The sequence below is a fragment of the Lygodium microphyllum genome, chromosome 26 (genome assembly GCF_053477565.2).
Source record: "Lygodium microphyllum isolate KBCC chromosome 26, Lygodium_microphyllum_v1.1.10, whole genome shotgun sequence".
Taxonomy (NCBI): Eukaryota; Viridiplantae; Streptophyta; class Polypodiopsida; order Schizaeales; family Lygodiaceae; genus Lygodium; species Lygodium microphyllum.
The window spans coordinates 74,783,760-74,803,957 of record NC_141160.1 but is presented as its reverse complement, the minus strand read 5'-3'; the positions used below and the strand labels follow the sequence as shown (position 1 = coordinate 74,803,957).

The window sequence follows — 20,198 nt, the reverse complement described above, 5'->3', positions numbered from 1 at the left end:
AGAGGGGTCTCTATTCTGGTTCTGATTCAGAGCTCCTGTTTGAACTGTTGGCTGTTGGCTCCAGTTGGTAGGGTTCCATTGTTGCTGCTGATTTGTCATTGAGGAAATTGGTTGGGACCATTGTTGTTGTGGTTGAACCATCATTTGAGGCATGGATTGTGGCCACTGTGGATTTGGTGCACTGTACTGTGATACTGGGGACATCTGTTGGTAGGGATAGGGAACAGTCCCTGGAACTGCATTTGGTGGGTACATCATTCCTGGCATCAGAGGAGGTAGGACTCCTCTTCCTATATTCATTGCCAATCTAGCTTCCACTTCATCGTACAGTCTTGCACCTTCTGTTGCAGCTTGCAGGGTGGCTGGTCTTTGCAGCTCCACAAACTTACGGACTTCTGGTTGTAATCCTCTGAGAAACACTCCCTTCTGAATGCCATCGTCTAGATTATGGTTAGTCCATCTCTTCAGGATGGATTCCATTCGTGAGACATAAGCTTCCACTCTTTCTCCAGAAGACTGACTTAGGTTCATAAATTCCTCTCTCATCCGCTCTTCAAAACCTTCACGCCTGAATTTAGTGAGGAAGGCCAACTTCAGGTCGTCCCATGTGCCAAAAGTTCTTGCTGCTTGTCTCTCATACCACTGAAATGCCGCGCCCTTGAAAGTGGCGGGGAATATTGCTAACCAATGCTCAGGGGTTCTGGAATTGTTAGCCACACATGCTACCATAAACTCTGCTACATGAAGATCGGGGTCTTCATTGTACTCTCCCTTAAAAACTGGCAATGGAACTACATTCGCTGGCCTATCATCAATATTTCCAGGACGGATCTGGCTTGGAAGTGGACCTCCAGCAGGAGGAGGAAGGGCTTGATGTGCCATTGGGACTTCTGTAAAGAGTTCCGCAAGGGCGTCAAAGGCGGCTTCTGCTGCGAGCTTGCTCTCGGCTCTGATTCTTGCTTTCTCTCTTCTCACGTACCTCTGGACTCGTTCTAACGCTTGCCTCTTTATTGCGTCATTCATCAGGGGTGTGGCTCCACTATGTTGTTAGTGCTCCACAGAGGGTTAACAGAAGGCTTCAGTCTCTGGAGGACTCTCTTGCCAACATTTCTTCTACTTCTTTCTTTTCAACGTCCCCGAATTCTGCTTTCATGCCACTGCACAGAGGAAGGTATTCGGTTCTGAAGGTGTCAAAATGCATACGTTTGAGCATGGTGGTGGTGCCATCATCATAGTAATGCCAGCTTCTGATGGTTTCAACAGTGTATGTTGTGAAAAACACTCTGTCTACCAACTTCCAGTGGGTTGCTAATTGAACAAACAGAAGATTATCAGTACACCAAGCATCCCATGTATCTTGTTGTTGAGCATCCACGAACAAATTCCAACTCTTTTCCTTATTGTCTTTGTGAACCTCTACAGACCAAGACTCCTCAAGCTTCTTCACAATCTCCCACTTGATGTTATCTCGAAACTTCTCAATGAATGCCAAATCTTCCATGGATGGTCATTCTCTCTGTTTCTGCTCTTCAGTTCATTCCCAAACAGTTTGCCACCAAGGTGCAAGTTTCTGCTGCTTCAACAGGAAGAGGAAACTGTCCACCACATAGAGCACGCATCATGATGGTGATGTGTTTCCGCCATTGTGGGATGAACTTCTTGTGGAAAGTGGCTTTGATTATGAGAAATTCCAACTCTTCAGTGGAAGAAGGAACTTTACAAACATCCATTGAATTCTTCTCTTCTTGGCAATGCCATTTCCTTCATTTTCAGCCTCTTTTGGTGCTTGTTGATGGCAAGTTTCTCCGGCTGCGCACAAAAAACATGGAGCCCCGAGAGGAACACCAAGGAAAAGAGAATTCTCTTGCAAGAAAATCTATCTTGTAACATCAACAAGCTTGTTTATCATATTTCATATTATCACAATGAAGAAAAGAACACTAGGCACAACAAATCTTCATACAGCATCATGTAGATCTCCCACAGATTTAATAGAATCAACCATATTCTTCAATATCTTCATAAAATCCATCAATAGAACAAAGAAAGCAAAGGAATACACCGTCTTTGAATGGAAATACATCACATAGTATTCATCTTCAATATCTTCATAGTCTTCTCTCTCAATCTCTCATATACAATCACTCTGTTTCAGTAGAATTAGCTATCTCTGACTCTCTCTCTCTCTCTCCATCAATAATACATCATGTCCTCACTACAATCTCTCAAAATTACTCTCAATAATCCTTCTTAGATCGTGGATACCCCTCCCAAGAGGTATGTCTGATATGAAGAGTCACCAGAGCCACTACAGTGTCCTTTCATAGCTCACTACTGTCACTTCACTCTAGTCTTCACTTGAGTCTTCAGTAGCTACTTTTTCCACTTCTTTCAGCTCTTTTGCACTTGTATTCACCTCTTTCCAAGGCTAGAAAACTTTCCCAAAGTCACACATACATTCCACAAAACACTTACAGAAGCATACAGAACAGTCTACAGAACAGTACCAGAACAGCTACAGTACAGAACAAAACAGAACAGAAATAGAACAGAAGTAGAAGCTCTACAGAAGACCTACAGAAGGTTACAGAAGGTCATCAAAACTACATACTCATTCTCAAACCATTCCAAACTCTCACAAACCATTCAATAAGCTTTCACAATACCTCATTCTTCATCAATCAATACCCCTTCCCTCTTTACAGAAGACAATCAGAACAAAACAGACCAAAACAGAAGGTATACAAAACCTATCAGAACATCATAGAACCACCAACAAACATCATGATCTTCCAAAACACAATCATTACCATCCAAAACATTCTCAAACCACTTCTAAATCAATCAATCATCTCATAAAATCAACCATTCAGCTCTCAAAAACAACAAAAATCAGCCAAAAAACAAGTCATTTCAACACTCAACAGAGGGAGAACCTCCAGTGTTGCCAACAAGGAGCTCGATGATGAAGAAGATCCAACCATGGAAGTTGACATTGAGAAGGCAATGGTTCATGCCGCTCTCCACAAGAAAGGTCCGAATCGCCAATTCTCGGTGATTCAAACTCCATCGGATTATCAAGGTAAAAGCTTCAAAACCTTGATTGATTGTGGCAGTACACATTCCTTCATTTCACCAGTCTGTGCAAAAAGATTAGGAATAGCCATAAAAGATTCACCTACCTTACTTGTGGAATTAGCAAATGGTCGTAAGGTCTCTTGTACCACGCAAACTGCTAAAGTGAAATTCCTACTGGGTGGAAAGTTGACTTCGGTCAGATTCAGGATAATGAACCTAGGTATCCATGAATGTTTGCTCGGTATGGATTGGATAATACCCAATGATTCCCACATTCACTGTGGAAAGGGCCAAGTCTCCTTCCGAAATTCTGAAGGGGAACTAGTCACAACTCAAGGCGAGAATGGGAAGCCAAAAATTCAATTGGCAAAAAGCAACATGGATAATGAAAGGAGTTAGGAAGGGGCCACCTGTCTATTTGATTAAACTAAATAAGCTAGATCAGAATCAGAAATCTAGGGAAGAACCTTCATGGTTAAAGGAATATGCAGACGTATTTCCTGAAGAGGTGACAGAACTTCCTCCTCAAAGGGAAGTCGATCACGAAATCAAGCTAGCGCCAGGAGCCGCACCAATCGCAAAGAGACCATATAGGATGTCCATCCCGAAAGCGATTGAGCTGAAGGGGAAAATCAAGCAACTGTTAGACCAAGGGTACATTCGTCCTAGCATTTCGCCATGGGGAGCTCCAGTGTTGTTCCAGAAGAAGAAAGATGGAACGCTTCGGCTATGCATTGACTACATAGGGTTGAATCAATCGACTATTAAAAATAAATACCCCATTCCAAGAATAGATGAACTTCTTGACCGTCTTCAAGGTGCGAAGATCTTCTCTACGATAGATCTCAGGTCTGGATATTATTAGATAAGGATCAAGGAAGAAGATATCCCAAAGATGGCATTCAACACAAGGTATGGACACTTTGAATCCCTGGTCATATCATTCGGGCTGACAAATGCTCTTCCTACCTTCAATAGGGTAATGCAGGATATCTTTAGGCCCTATCTTGTTGACTTCGTACTCGTCTTCTTTGACGATATCCTAGTCTACTCCAAACAGGAAGAAGATCATGAACCCCAGCTTTGCATTATTCTCGAAACAATGAGGGCACACAAGCTTTATGCCAAGAAGAAGAAGTGTGCATTTTTCAAGCAACAGATTGAATATTTGGGATTCATTGTATCAGGGAAGGAATTTCAGTAGATCCGGCCAAGGTCAGAGATGTTCTGGAATGGCCAACACGAACTTCTGTCAAAGAGATATGTAGCTTTCTTGGATTGACAGGATGGGACAGGGCCTTTATCAAAAACTATGCTTTGATTGCAGTACCTCTGATTGATCTACTAAAGAAGCAAGTATCAATTGTATGGTCACCTGCTGAACATACCAGTTTTGACAAACTAAAGAAAAGCTTAGTATCAGCACCCATCCTAAAACTTCCTGATCTTAGTAAGAAGTTTGAAGTGATAACTAATGCTAGCATACTTGCCTTAGGATGTGTGCTTATGCAAGAAGGTCATCCCGTAGCATACTCTTCAAGGAAACTGAAGAGCCATGAAAGAAATTATGCTACCCACGATCTGGAGCTGTTGGCTGTCATCCATGCTCTCAAACTTTGGAGACACTACTTGATGGGTAACAAATTTACCTTAGTAATAACAGACCACAAGAGTCTTAAATGGATTTTCACCCAGAATGAGCTCAATATGAGGCAACGTCGATGGATTGAAGTGCTAGAAGAATATGATTTTGAAATCAAATACCAGCCTGGAAAGGAGAATGTAGCTGCCGATGCACTTAGTCGCAAGGCATTTCTAAATTCTCTGATTTTGCAAGATCCATCAACATCAAGATCTCTAGCCACAAAGGTATCCATGCCAAACAACCCAATTCTTGAGCTAGCTAGAGAAGAGGCATGCCATGACCCAACCTATCAGAAATTGCTAAGGGAGATCCCCATCAAAGATCAAGACCCGAAGCTACAAACAAAGTATCAAGAATTCTCTATCAATAGTGGACTTGCCTACTATAGGACGAGATTATGTATACCAGCAAGCCAATCACTCAAGCAGAAGATACTTTGGGAAGCCCATGACTCCTCTTTCTCAGGACATCCTAGTTATGCCAAGACCCTTAATGCAGTCAAGAAGAGCTATTATTGGGAGAGGCTCAAAGGTGATGTTTTCAAATATGTCACTGAATTTTTATCTTGTCAACGGATTAAGGCCGAACATGTCAAAACGCCAGGGAAGTTGCAACCACTTGACATTCCCCAAATGAAATGGAAATTCATTAGTATGGACTTTTTTGTTGGCCTCTGCCCCAAGTTCAGGGAGGATACAACTCCATTATGGTCGTGGTGGATATGCTCACCAAGGTTGCACATCTTATCCATGTTAAGACAAACTATAAAGCCTCAGACATTGCAAGGTTATTCATCAAGGAGATTTTCAAACTACATGGGTTACCCAGAAGAATCATTAGTGATCGTGACTCTCTCTTTACATCACACTTCTGGAAGGTTATCTTCGAGGCCATTGGGACTCAACTCTGTTTCAGTATAGCTTATCATCCCCAAACTGATGGTCAAACAGAACGAGTCAACCAAGTCATTGAAGATATGCTTAGGGCACACTGTTGTCGCGAACCCAAAAAGTGGATTCAATATTTGCCACTGGTTGAGTTTGCATACATTGCTTCTTACCAACAAAGCATTCAGATGACCCCTTTTCAAGCATTGTATGGGCACGATTGTCATACTCCTTTAAGTTTTTCGGATCCCACCTTGAGGGTTGAAGCTTCAAAGCAGATGTTGGAAGATATGGATGACCAAATCAAATCAATAAGACAAGACATCCAAGTTGCCAAGGACAGACAGAAGGCCTACGCAGACTTGAAATGTCAAGACACATCCTTCGTTGAAGGTGATATGGTCTTCATCCGCGTGCATCCAAAGAAGAGTTTCCTATCCTTGGGTAAATGCAAAAAGCTAAGTCCAAGGTATTGTGGACCTTACAAGATTCTCAAGTGCCTAGGGCCTAATGCTTACAGACTGCAACTCCCCGAAAACCTAAAAGTTCATAATGTATTCCATATCAGTCTATTGAAAAAGTATGTGCCTAACCCTAGTCACATGCTTGATGATCAACAAGTTGTAATGCCTACCCAAGGAGTCCTTGAACTATGGCCTGACAGGATCTTAGATCTTAGGGAGAGGCATTTGAGATCCAGGACCTTGAGAGAATACCTCATCTAGTGGAAAGATTACCCTGAAGAGGATGCCACTTGGATGGATGAAAGTACTCTCAACCAACAATACCCCCAGATTTTCTCGAGATGAGGACATCTCAATTCCTCTAAGGGGGAGAGAATGTAATATTTCCGCTACGAATTATTAAAAACCCTAAATCTTGCGCAAAATCGGTTCAAAGTAATCCCCCGAAATGGAAAAACTTGGGCTAAGTGCTCCCTCCACGTGCATCAACAAACACCAGCACCGCGTCGCGTATAGGAGGCCGTGGCTCTAAAGCCGTAGTTCCACGCAGGAACACCCCTTCAAGGGACAAAAAAGGGATAATTTTTGCAATTTTTTTAATGGATAAACTCCCTCCCCTTTAGCCATTGCATGGCGGGGAGAGGGAGTATGAGTTAAGTGGTGGAGAGGTATGGGGGAGGGGAGCATGCAGATTGCCACTTGTGTGGCTACCCCTCCCCCCCCCCCCCCCCCCCCCCCCCTTTCTACCTATATGAACCCCCCCTCCCCAAGCTTGAGGGAGGGAGAGGAGGATTAGACGTGTTGTTGCTGTCACGTGAGGACTTGCCCACTGTCGTTCAATTGTTGCCGCCACCGTTTTGGCCACGCCGCCTGGCCGCTGCCGTCATCTCCATCCCCATCATCATCATCACCATCTTCATCATCATCATCATCATCATTATCATCATCATCATCGTACTCATCGTCATCTTCACCTCCATCGTCATCATCTCCCCAATCACACACTCTCTCCATGTCATTCCCTGTGGGACAGAAGCTTGGAAGCTTCTTTGGAAGCTTCTATTAAAGCTTTCCTTAGCCCTAGTTCATCCCGTGTCTCGAGTTTTTTTAAAAACCGAGTTTGCAAGGCCCAATTCTTGTGAAGGGAAGTAAGTTCGCGGGTAGTAGGGAGTTCCGAAATCGGATAAAGGGCAAGGAGAATTTGTTGAGTCGAGATCTACGACATCGATGGCTCCTAAGCAAAAGTCTCGAGGCGCACACGCGGGAGCTTCCAACCCGAGTACGCGAGTGGACAACGCCCCGATTCTTAATGCCCAAGTTCCGATAACATTCCCACATGAAAGGATGCATTAAGCATGTCTTTAATTTTTGTAGGCAAGTTTCAATACATTGGAAAATTCATATACTCGCATCGATTTGCCAAGTTAAGTTGCATGACAAGTACTTGCATGGTCAAGGTAGTTGCATTCTTGAACGCATATTGCATAGGTTAAAAGGTGGATTTGTCTAAAGGCATCCTTGTTGCCTCGTGAAAAGAGCAGCACATATAACACATAATGCACTTAGATAATAATTTCCTAGTTGTGATTTGTGTATGAGATAATCTTAGACGCCCATTGAATGATGTCCAAATAGTCGCAATACATGGAAAATCACATGCGAAGATGGTTACATTTTAGGTCGAGTTAAGTGATAAAGGGAAGGATTAAATCAATGAAGGACGCATGGCATTCGCTCATGCATAGAGTTCTTTTATCAAAGTTTGAATGTATCTTCATCAAAGATATTAAAGCTTTGATTTCGTTGCATCAACGTAGGGTTATAAGAGTTAGCTCTGAATTGTCAATCATTATAGTTTAGGGCAAGGAAAAGTAACAATCATTGTAGATCCTATAGCTGCATAGAAGGAAAAGGTCTATGGTTTTGAAATTGCATATTTGCATGGAATGTTACATCTTGCAGTTACTTACATCTTTTAGGGGAAAGTACTTGCTAATTTAGAAGAAAGTATTTGCATCTTTAAAGTGAAGATCATCTTTACTCGCGGGTTGGTTGGATCAACTAAGTAATCCATACATAGTTGAGTAGCTCACATGAAAATCATAAAGGTACAATTAGATTGCATATGACAATCACCTCAAAGTGCTAGGTGGGGTTAAGTTACGTTAAAATTCTGCCTAGTATCGCACTTGGGTTGCCGACTTAATACTTCCAATCTCAAAGGTCCTACCCACATCCACGAAATGTTAGGATTATCTAATCGCCATACAAGAATGATCTAGGGTTCCTACCCTCAGGATCAGTTGTGACCTAATACTAGACCTCTGCAAGGAATTTCGGAACCCTAGGGCCAAAGCGTTATCGACCTAGTATGGTTAGGGTTGGGTTGGGTCAAGAGGACTCCCAAGCCCTTATCTTGATCAGAGGTATTCTTGTTCAAGAAAGACCTTAGGAAGAAAGATATAATCCCACAAGTCAGATACTGACACAAGCTGCAACACTGTACGATTTTGTGTCTAAATCACAAAATAGTATTGCCACTCCTTAGAACAAGGTTGGCAAGTTCTAAGTACAAGTCTAATTTTCTAGAGGATGAGTAGTCATCCTGCTACATCACCCTTCCTTGGGGTTGATTTGCCAAGTTAGGGTAATTATGAATTGCCTAGCAAGCAATTGACCAATCAAGTGAGGATAACGGGGTTGTCTAGGATTTATTGACAAAGGCATAAGGATACCTAAGGTAATGACAAATTGGGTCAACAGGGTATAAGCCCTAACCCAAGGATAAAGGATAAACAAGCAACTCAGCTTACGAAACCCTTGGGATCTTGCCAAGTCGCGATTGATCCCAGATCGAATGTTGGATGTATTCGAAGAGAAGGATTCACTCCTTAGCAGTTGGCCATAAAAATGACCACTGGAGTGCTTGTGTTTGTACACTTAGGAGCACTGTTTGTACTTCTTTGATCAAGGAACTAATGTCGGAAAAATAACTAATGCTTTAGGTTGAAAGCCTAGAGGGAGAAGCAGTATCAGTTACCTCCGACTGTCTGCCTGACCCTATCCAAGGGGGTTGTTAGCCGTACTGGGTACGTGGACCATACCCACCGCGAGAGGTCTCTCCATGGGTGCCACTTGGAGCAGGAGGATGCCTGGGTGTCAGTGGGGGCTCTAGCCATCAATCCCTTGCCTCCGGATCCTTACAAGAGGCCGACGTGACTCAAGATGGGATCTCGAGGTCCGCATACTAGTCAACGAGCGGATTATATGATGTATTCCAAAGACTGATAAATAAAGATCAAGTGTTGAAAAGGAACTTGCTTGACATTGTTTTTCTATGTTAGTGCCTAAGTTACATGAAGGAACCAGTGTTTAATTGGTTAATTAAGGAAGCTGTTTTTACTTGTCAAACTAAATGTGTTAGGTAATTAGATAACTAAAGCAACCCGAGGAAAGTGCAGTGGATGTGACCCTGGGTCCATCCTATGGAAGGGTGGTCCCGGCTAGCCGAGAACTTTTCTCAAAGGAAATTGACAGCGAGGCAAAAATGACCTAGAATCTAGAGTGCTAGAGTCCTGATTTATAATGTTTTAGGGGAACGGAATAAAACTATGCCTTACGGGCAGAGAGGTCGAGTTTCGCATCCCTCTCGTTTTCCATTCTCCTTGAACCAAGTGCAGCATAAATCTGCTTCGACCCTGATGTTTCTACGTAAAGTAGTTTGTCTGGGGCTCGACGCTAGTTACCTTCTAGGAACTTGACCATTAGGGAAACCATGATTCAGGTTGGTCCTAGGTGGGAACGGCCCGAAGGTTTCGGCTTTGTGGCAAACTCGGGAAGACCTAGATCGCAAACCCCATGACAATTCCTTGGGAGTGCCGGGCGGCGCTTTCTAGACTCTCTTCACGATGGGCTGCTAAGATGTGTCCTACAAGTAGACAGGGGGACACGTTACACTCTCATGTGGATAAGATGTTTCATTCTCAAGTGAACTGGCAAGTTCATCTTAGAGTGTGGAGCTAGGATAGGTAAGGGATTTCATGATCCGAGTCAATGCTAGCATTTGATTTAGAATCAGACTCCTCTAACATTGGTGGAGCATCAAAAGGTAGGTCTTCTAAGGGCTCAATAGTGAGCAGATTAGGATTGGAAGTGGAGTCAAAAGTGTGGGATTCCAGCTAAGCATAATCCATAGCTTATAGGTACTCCAACCATTCTAGGTTGGATTTTAACACAAACCAAGCTAGCATCAATGTGAAAAGTGTGGTGTTTGGAGGGTTTTTGGTCGACTGTGATTTGCTCTATTGTTCTTCCATCACAATCATTATTTGCATCGGAATTTGTATCGCTTTCATACTTAGTCAATTGATCTTCAAGATCACTATCCTCCTCTATGTCCGAGACATCAAGAGGCATCATGGAGACAAAGAGGTTATTATGATAATCAAACAAAACTTGATGCAGTTCAACCTAGTACCATATGGGACATGTTAATAGTTCTTTAAAGATTAGTAGGTTAGCCTCACCCATGTTCTTGAAGGTTGGTCTCCACGATGAGAGGAGTTTACGAAGCTCAAGCAATCAGTAGTTAGGTGCACGAAATCCTTTTGGCTTAGACATTCGTGATAGGCCAGCATGCATCATCAACAATGGCATAGACGGAAGTTCATCAGGAATATCAAGCTTGTGTACAGGTGCTTTCTTAAGCTCATGTTGACTCGGATGTTCATTGGCTTCTTTGTATTTACCTTCCTTAGTGAAGGAAACTCCAAGGTGGCAAGAATATGAAGCCAATCTTGCTCATCTTGTGGGCATGGAACATATTTGTTTAAGGGCTACAGTGTTGGGGAACAAATGGCATCACCCTGCAACAAGCTATAAATAGCATCTAGGTTGATTGAGGTAGTCTTCCAACTATCCATTCAATATGCATAGCCTTGGTACAATTTCCCAAAAAGACTAGACCATTTTCCCAATCTTCAATGAGTCCTGCATTGCGCATCTGGGGTCAGCTGAGCAATAGGTCATAGTCAACACTTTTCATAACCACAAATGTGATAGAGAATGTGACACCAACAATCTTCACCCACCAATCCTTCAGCACACCCAGGGGGTGCACCTTAGAACCATCAGCACCAGTGAGATTAAACTGGATAGGCTCAATCAGAGGGTTTTTCCATGTCTTAAGCACTGCCTAATTTATGATATAGACACCAACTCCAGTATCTATAACACCTCTTCTCGTGGAATCACCGAAGGCTTCCATAGGTAGAGCTACATGTCATTCAGCACCTTCCCAAAACATGGCAACTCCAAGGAGCACCAAGGATGGGGGGTAGGTGGGGAGCTACGCAATGGATGTTGTGGATTGTCCTCAATAGGCTAGGTCCCATTACTTCCATCAATCCAAGTCTTGAATGTTGTCGAAATGGCAAGATTGTTCTTAAAGAGCATGCACATTGGGATGGAAACACTTATAGAGACTAAGATAGCTAAAAGCTCAGAGTCTACTTCCTGATACCATAACTTTCTTGATGATTGACCTTAGCAACAAGTCATTATGCATCAAGTTCAATAGTAGGTCATCCAAAGGTGTTAGGGGCAATTGTTGAGGGCAAGGGAAGTGTGATGTCAATGCCATGTGGCTGCAAATTGTCCTATCAACCCTAACTTAAGCTTGAGCCTCTTCCACCCGATTCTTTACTTTGCTAATCAACTTAAGTTGATGCTTGGGGTCAAGGTATCCACCTACTTTGGCTTATGTAATCATTTCTATGTGTGGAGCAATTGTAGCTTGCTCAACACTCAAAGCAACTACGGGAAATGAAGTAGCCCATCACTCTTGAGTTTGAGAGCATCACACTTGGTTTGCTTCTTCATGGGTCTTTGCCTACGATAAAAGAAAATCTTGGTTAGTTTAATTACAAACATTATTCTTTGGTAGTTCCATCTCAAGGTCTCTTATATATTGAGGATTAGCATCTGTGATTATCTATCAGGGGTTTCAATTAGAAATATTAAGTATCTTTGGGGTGCAATACCTTTCTTGTACTCGCTTAGGTTCATCTTGTACAAACCCAAGTTACCCCTTGGAATTTGCGGTTAGAAATTCCTTTAAAAGATTATATGCAAGAATTGAAAAAAAAATTATTATTTTACAAATGTAGCTTGTATTGTCTATTCATGGGATGGTAGCTTGTTAGCTACCTTGATTATGAAAATATAGTACCTGGGTATCCATGACAGGTGCTTGGTTGATGGTATTCACAGCTTCGCTTGTAAACCTATTACTCGTCATTCCGTTTGTAGTGATTGTGTTCGTAGCGTTATTGGAAACTCCTACCTCCGCGACCTTTATAACTCTCTTCTTTAGGGCCACGATCTTTAATTGCAAGATAGAAAAGAGGATTTTGGCGAAGGAGCTTGGGAGTAAGTAGATTGGTGGAATTTTGATTGATGGGAGAAGGCGATTACTAAGAATTTAGAAAAATCGAGAAGAGTCTTGATTCCACAAAGAAATAGGATAGAAGGGATGGAGAATTTGATTCCAAGAGTTTGCGGAATATCCCTTGTCTTTGTGATGAGGGTTCTTATCCTCGCGCTTCTCTTGTCCCACTTCCTATCTATTGCTCTATAATCCTGAGAAGGGCCTCTCCTCTCTTGCTTGGACTGCCCTCAACGGCTCCTCATGCCTCGTATTTATAGTAGCTAAATTGAAGAAGAAGGGTTGTGGCCAAAAAGAAAAACTCTTTATAGAGGGTATCTTGGCAAATTAGCAATCTAGAAGCTTTCAAGATGCAATCTGATACTAGTGGTTTGATTTTGAGGTCCAGAGAGGCTGCCAGAGATGTCATGACTGATTTGCTTGGCTCTTGGATGATCTTGCTTCAATTCAAGGCTCTCATCAAGCTGAGAAGAGGGGAAGATTGCTGGAGTTAACTACAGAATTATAGAAGGAGAATTCATGTTTTTTCATCAGTAAACACGAACTCCAAATTTGGCGGTTAAAGGTGCCATTTTTAAATCGAAAAAAGGGGGGACCTGTTCATCGATGTCTTCTTCTCCTTCTTTATTTTCATAAGCTTTAAGGCTTTAAAGCTTAAAGCTTAGTGATTTGTCTTGCTTTGCTAAGTTTTAAATGGGTTTGGTCAAATTCAACTTATGGCCCATGACTCACGTTCACACAGTAACTTTCGTGTGACAGATGGTTAGAGTCCTTATCAATTCGAGAAAATGTCATGTTATGAACCTCGGACCGTTTTGCTCAAGACATTCTCTATTTAATGGTTTAGAGTTCTTCAAGTCCATTTTGCGAGAACTTAGGAAGATTTGAAATTAAAGTCAAGATATCACATTATTTATATTACAAATACTAACTATTTTTCCATTTCTTATTATACAATAGCAAAGACCAACCATGGCAACCAACATATACTATTTCATCCACATACAACATTACTTTCCACCATTTCTATCAATTATTATCATATTTCTCAATTTTACGTGTCTAAAAGGAAGAGAAAGGCATGTAACATCCAATACATCTTATATATAGCAATAAACACAATAAAAATAAAAAAGAGAATTCAAATCTAAATAAGAACCTCCTTGAGGCAATAGTCACCTTGATTCAAAAACAAAGAGTGTTTTCAATAGTTATAATAACAAATTTGGGCACCTCCTTATGACGTATTCATGTGCTTGAGAGAGAGAGAGAGAGAGAGAGAGAGAGAGAGAGAGAGAGAGAGAGAGAGAGAGAGAGAGGTTTGTAAAGATCAAATACATGTTTATTAGGAACCTCAAACTAATGCAAATACAAACATTTTTAAAAAATGTATCTCAATATCCTAAACAATAGCTTGACAAGATTCTTACCTCTTTGCACTCCAAATTATATCTCAAGATTCTTTTAATGGCACACACAAATACATAGAAAGAGAAAAAGAAATTGTGAGAGAAGAAAGAAGATGAAGAGAAAAGCATATAATAATCAAAGGTCTACATATTAAGACCTCTAAAATTACTCCAAATGTAAACATAAAGAAAATTTATTCTCCTAGCATTTCAAACAATACCTTAATGAGCTTCTTGCTTCTTGTAATCCAATTGATATATCAAATGTTTTCCAATGGTGCATACAAATAGAAGAGAAAGAGAAATGGTGAGAGGAGAAAGAGAGATTCATGAGAAAGAGAAATAATATCTCAGGCTTTTTCTAATGAAAGAATTGAAACATTGTTAGAAGAGAAAGAAGATGAAGTAAAAATGAACAAATAGAAAAAGAATATTGAGAAAGTATAAAAGTAGAAAATTTCAAATAATCAAAACACAAAATTGAAACATAATCAAATTCAAAAAAAGGTATTCTAGAGGTAATAATTTTTTTTAAAAATGTGACTAAAAAGTAATCCAAGTCCTTGGTCTTAAAATTGGCATTAATGCATATTCATTTGCTACTAAATGTACGAAGAGGAAAATTTAATAGGAATGTTCTGTGAGTTTATCAATGTATTTGCATGGGCTTATGTAAACTTCAAAGGAGTAATCTTAATGTTATTACTCACATCATATCCATGGCACTTGATGTAGTTCTCAAAAGAACACCAATGTATTAAGATATTATCTAGCTAAAACATAACACACACACACACACACACACACACACACACACACACACACACACACACACACACACACACACACACACACACACACACACACACACACACACACACACACACACACACACACACACACACACACACACACACACACACACACACACACACACACACACACACACACACACACACACACACACACACACACACACACACACACACACACACACACACACACACACACACACACACAGAGTTTTGACATGTGCTTCTACATTTTCCATTTTCTCCCTGTATACAACATATATTTTGGACCCCATAGTTAGCAAGACTTATGAATTGGGGGGTGCCAAACTTTCTAGGCGTGTTCAACTTTTGACATGCCTATAAAATTTTGCAAGCATGTCAAAGAGAATTCAGCATGCTTATAATATTTTTTGAGCATGTCAAATCTCTCTCTCTCTCTCTCTCTCCACACACACACACACAAACATATATATGTGTATACATACATACATATATATATGCATATGTACACACACATACATATGCATGTATGTATGTATGTATGTATGTATGTATGTATGTATGTATGTAGAGAGAGAGAGAGAGAAAGAGATTCTATAACAAAAAGCATACATATATTCATTAATAAATATCATGTCAATTATTACAATATACAGACAATGGCCTTCATAGAAAGGCACACACACACCTAGAATTATGTATAGGGCTTAAAGTCATGTCATAACACCATGCCCTTCAAATCCACTTCAGATTGCTACAATCTCAAAGTAGTTTGCTAGGCACACATTGAAACATGGCACCTTAGATGCACACAAAAAGTTCCTAGCCATTAACCAATATTTTTTCCAACATGCATGGTATTGCAAAGTTACATGCTCTAAACCAATATTAGCTAGTTAGAAGGGCCAATTGGGACATAAAATATTCATTATTGATAATATTTTGAAAAGTTTAAGAAACAAGTATAATTATAAGAAGTGTTCCCAATTCCTAATGAGACCAAGACCAAAAAAATTAACTTGTTTGAGCATGCTTTAGACAATCTTCGACAAGAAAAAATAATGGAAAAAGTAGGAAATATGGAATATATAATGATATTTGGTCAAAAGCAAGGCTCAATGGTACAAAAAGGAATGTCCTTAACACCACATTGGATTGGTAGTTTATGTGTATAAACCTGTTGTTTTTAAAAGAATGTGTAAAGTTAAAATAGAGAGACAAAACAAAATTAAATCAGTAAGGGTTGGAAAGGTGACTTCTTTTGAAATGTTTCATAAAAAAGGATAGGACCTCAACAATGTGGGTAGAGGGTGAGGGGAGTTGCAGTGCACACATTCTCTCTTTGTATTTGCTGCACACCATAGCCATCTCTCTCTCTCTCTCTCTCTCCACCCCCCCTTGTAGCATGGAAGCTCACATAAGCCCTTCCACCTTTGTCTACTCAGAGCAACCTACATCCATAGTGACTACCATGGAAGTCGGTGCCCCTTCTTTCATCCATGAACCACCCTCTAATCAAGGTTATATCTATAGCTATTGGGCAAAAAAGAAGTGCAAGCAACAAAGCAAGGAAAGGATCATGGTATGAGAGAGAGCCAGGTTAAGAAAAAACATATGCTCAACCATGGATCAGTGTTGGTGCAGGTAGACTCAAGGCTTTACAATAAATGAACAAGAGGAAATTCTTGAGTAGCTCATGCATCATCAAATGTTTGCCAAACAGAAAAATTCATATGTTAAAGCAAGTCTTGTCTCCAATGTTCATAACACACTGACTCAACTCAAGGTAACCCACTCAGTAAAAGAAAGCTTTTTGTCTCAAGAGAACCTCTTTGATGATGATCTTGAAGAATGATCATAACACAACATCAATCAATCAATCAAGAATTGTTACTGACTTAGGTGTTCATCGAAGTAATATAGCAGTGGCAAGTGCTCAGCTAGATATGAAAGATGAGGAGGATGAAGTGTTGCCCCTTAGTGCTTGTCAAAGACAATTGCCTCAAAATAGGAGTATCATAGGTGAAACTAGAGATTTGGTCTATGCCTTCTAGACATCGGAGGTGAGAGTTTCACCTAAAAAAGGGAAATATGTAAGCAAATAATTGGGGGAAAATGTGTTATCAAACATCCCATACATCTTCTTAATGAATCTTAGGTAACACGTTATTCTTGTGACCTTTGATTGCCTGGATTTTAATTTAGGCTGATGTTTGTGAGTGCATTCTAGAATAGTAGGAAAGCCTTTGGATAGTACCAAATCTATTGTTATAGATTAATACTCCATACAAAACTCGATTTACAAAACTTATTACTTATCATATGTAGGCATTATGATGCTTAGTACTCATTTCATATAGTATTAAAAACTCAAGAATACACCTTGGCTTTTCTCTTGAATAGAAGGACTTTACAAGTACCAATTGTCCCCTTTATAGAACCAAACCCTATGTGGAGTTCAAATTTGGTAGGCTTCCATATAGTAGAGGTTCTATACTATTGTTGTTAGGTTCCTCTTACTATCCTATATATTATCCAAGCATGAAATTGAGCACCAAATTTGAAGCTCAATTGGATAGCATAAGTGGTCACATACAGTACTAAAAGTATTAGATTTGGTAACAAAGTGTATGTGTAATACCAAATTTGGTACTTGTTTGTGGTTCTATGCAACAAAATGGGTACCGCAAGAGATTTGGTGTTGTATTGCACCCTATATAGTAATCAAGCATGCAATATGCTCCAAATATGAAGCTAATTTGAATAGCAAGAGTGACGTATAGTATCAAAAGTACCTTAATGGGTACCAAAGTAAATGTCAACAATAGATTTGATACTTTTTTGTGTTGCACTAGTTTTGTAAAGTACTAAACTTGGTACTACAATACATTTGGTGCTTAACTAAACCCTCTATAGTACCCAAGCATGTGCATCAAATATGAAACTAAATTGAACAGTAGGATAGATATATAGTACCAAAAGTATCTTTCCTGATACCAAAATGTATGCATAGTACCAAATTTGGTGCTTTTTTGTGTTGCACTGGTTCTATACATTACCAAAATTGATACTGCAACAAATTTGGTTCCCTACTTTGAATTGGAGTTGGTATTCTATAATACCAAATTGGTATTTTTTCCTAGTTTGGTACTCGTACCAATCTGGTAAAGAGTACCGGTTTAGTACTATGTAATAGTTTGATAAGAACAACACCAAAATTTGGTACTCTATAAATAGTACCAGATTTTAGTATTGTTCTAAATTCATAGGTTTTAAAAAGTATTTGGACTGTTTGTTGTGACAATTTGAGCTCTATCTTGGATTGTTTTCGTATGATAGGTTGAGCTCTACAAAAGATTCAAGAGGGCTTATCCTACACCATTCGTTGTTCGAAAGTTGAAATAAGGATATAGGTGCTTTTGTGTATATCATATCCAAATAACATATTTCAAAGAGGCTTTCAATTAGATGCACCAAAACAAGTTTGGGTATCATGGAAAAGGTCATCTATATGCATGCTCCATTTGTTGTCCATGGAGTGGCTTGGTTTAGTGTTTTGCAAACATCAATATGTTAGCACATAAGTATTTTGTGGGAATCCATATTGTGCCCAAAGCTTGTTGACAGTGAATATCATGCAAAGGAATGCTTGCTTGGAAATTTCTTTGAATGTGGTGTAAGCAAGTTATCATTTTTCCCAAACAAGATTGTAATAGATAGTAGGGAGGTGACTATGAAGGTCTTTAAGGCTATGGGAATTGGACACATTAGTGATAATGGAAGTGAGAAGAAGAGAAAGAACTTGGTTGTAGAAAGAATACAATGTGTTTCTTTTATTAATTTCTCTTCACATAATCTCAAACACTTCATCAATTTTAGGTGGCAATCCCAACAATTCAAAGATTACTTGTTTAAGTTTCCTAGCAATGTTGTTGTGTCTGTTATTGATTTTGCAAAAATTTATTCATTTAAAATGCAAAACAAGATTCAATCTATGCATTGGTAGTCACCCTAGGTAACCATATTGGTGTACATCTCTTATGTGAGAAACTCAATCGGTGTTGTTGAGAATACACTACATTTTTACATATTAGATGACAAGCTCCATGACATGTTTGTTCAACATTGTTTTATACTTCACGACAAGCAGTTGAAACAATAGAGGCATCATTTGCTATATCATTGGGTATGGTGATAACTGCTTAATTTGAGCTATTTTTACCCTATTTTTCATGCAAATTGAAGTGCCTTGGCTTTGTATATTACACACTATTTTTCAAAAAAAAAAAAAGATCATAAAGCTGTATTTGGGTTGTACTGAGGTGGAATTAGAAGTAGAGAGTCGAAATATTTTAGACAGAGAATTTAGGGAGACAAAAAATAATAAGTGATAAAAGGTAGATGCAGGGAATGATTTTTAGTAAAAAAACCATAGACATCTTGGAGATGGGAAGAAATGTGGGTATAATTTAGCACGCATACATGGAGTTTGGGTCAAGAAGCCCTGGGCAGGGACAAAATAAGTCCTGAGATGTGGAAATGTGCCAAAAAAATCTGGTTCAAGTGGAAAAACCTTCAAATTTGAAAAGGGGTTATTCAAGAAGTTGAGAGGGGGAATCTCATGTGAAGGAGGAGTTGAAGAAAGAGAGAGAAAAACAAGAAAACAGGACGCCAACATACATGAGTATGTTGATGAGTTTGCTATCGGTCTTGGACACAATTTTAGCATGCTTTGGCTACAAGTGATCATCTCTTTCATCTCCTCCATCCTCATACCATTCTTAGAGAGCATTCTTGAGTGTACAAGAGGAAATTTCACTTGGATTAAGGAAAGATTAGTGCATATTAGTGAAAAAGGTGGGAGATTAGAAGACTTGAAGATTTCTTAGCATGAAGGAAGAGGAGGAGCGAGCAGTAGCACCCCCAAATATGGTTGAAGATCTTCTATTATCTCCTTAATCGGGTATGTCTATTTCCATCAAAATTTGAAAGAGAGATGTATAGATTGAGTGCTTTATGCTTGAATGTATTATATTTCTAATCTTTGAGTGTCAAATGAATGGAGAATTCGATTCCTTGCATTGGATGCATCGAAATGATAGAAAATAGGCTAAAAATTGTATTGTTAGATGATAATTAAGGAAAATTAAGAGTTTTGGATAAAATTAATGAGAAATGAATTGAAATAGAGTTAAAACACATTTAAATGAAGCTAGGAATGAAATTTCACCATTTGAAAATAAATCTATTAAGAGATTTATGCATTTTAGTGACAAAAATGGCAGTTTCTTACCATAATTAGTAAAATTTAAGAATATTAATGAGTGATTAAGGATGAAACCTCAAAATAGAGTTCAATAAAATCATGATGGATTCTCTTATCAATTCTTAGCTCAAGTGGATCTCTAAAATTAGAATTATATAATTTTTAAGGATAAAAATTGTAGTTTTGGGTATTTTTAGGAAGTAATTAGTG

General features: G+C 39.5%; 1 pseudogene; it reads left to right on the top strand.

Annotated features, from left to right (window-relative positions):
• Positions 1-16,560: 16,560 nt before the first annotated feature.
• On the top strand, positions 16,561-18,884 carry LOC148013419 (uncharacterized; annotated as a pseudogene).
• Positions 18,885-20,198: the final 1,314 nt, after the last annotated feature.